The following is a 1,215-nucleotide window of genomic DNA, read 5'->3' as shown; positions in this document are numbered from 1 at the left end:
TAGATTGATATGTTTACATATTTGTGTGACTGCGTGTGTGTGCAATAATATTACTCCTTAGAAAACTCACATGTCTTGTTTAAATTTTTCAGGAAGTAAGTTTCTCTTTAATTCGGTTAAGCTATGTTCCTTCGTCGCAGAGCTATAAAGAAAATTTTCCTAGACCAATAAATATTTTGCTATGTGTCTAGATGTATAAAAATCTATGTATATCTATTAGTTAGTGACTCCGCAGTTGTAAAATTTGTATATAATTAATCGTGTATTAACATAGACAATATATTTATGTGAGCTCATATTAAATGTGGTGTATTGTTAATTGGGCCCAAACTATGGAATGTTGTAGCTAATAAATTGGGCCGAGATTTAATAAAATCTTGAGATTTATTTCCTACAAACATGGGCTGAATGTTTAATATTATATTGAGATAATAAATTTTTTTGTGTTTCAGGCTTACTACGGGCCTCGGGGGCCTTAAGCTTACCTGGGCCCTAGTGCCGGTCCGGCCCATGGAATTGGGTCGTGACAAAGTTGGTATCAGAGCTTAGGTTAGGGTTTTGGGACACAACTGCGGAGTATAGGAAATTTCTTTATGTTGGGATCGGCCGTAACCAACATAAGGAAGGAAACTTTATGATTTCCCTCTCTAGGGATGGTGGACGCACTAGACCCTATGAGGTGGGAAAACCCACACCTATTGTGAAGATCCATAAACTATAGAAGAACTAATTGAGGATTAGAGTGCAAGTAATGGATAGTAGGATGAACCCATCACAATACCTGTAGGCGGGAGCGAAAGCAATTATCAACCCTTAAGCTAGGGAATAGAGTAATACCTGATGGTAGTGGATTGGCCTGATCACCCAGTACACTACTTTTCATGTGAACTCTATTCCTATCAGTGAACAGGATAGTGTAGAGAATAAGTAGGTTTTCTAATTGTATGGTGGATTGATGAATTTTGGGTGATTAGGAATCGGTATTTTAGTATTCAGTTCGGCTACTGAATTTCTTTAGAATTTCTTTTTATTGTTTTATTTACTTGATATTGATATTTAAATTTTAAACCCCATTTTTATTTTGAATTCAAATTGTGTTATGATAAATAAATTGAAAATTGATTATTATATAGAAAAAAAAAAAAAAAATTATTTTTGAAAAATTGTCTATTTATATCACAGGGCCGGTGGGATAAGATAAGGGGTGGTAAATAA

The sequence above is a fragment of the Jatropha curcas genome, chromosome 2 (assembly GCF_041381405.1).
Source record: "Jatropha curcas cultivar XTBG-Jc1 chromosome 2, XTBG_Jcur_1.0, whole genome shotgun sequence".
Taxonomy (NCBI): Eukaryota; Viridiplantae; Streptophyta; class Magnoliopsida; order Malpighiales; family Euphorbiaceae; genus Jatropha; species Jatropha curcas.
The sequence above is the reverse complement of the archived record's forward strand: the minus strand, read 5'-3'. Positions refer to the sequence as shown.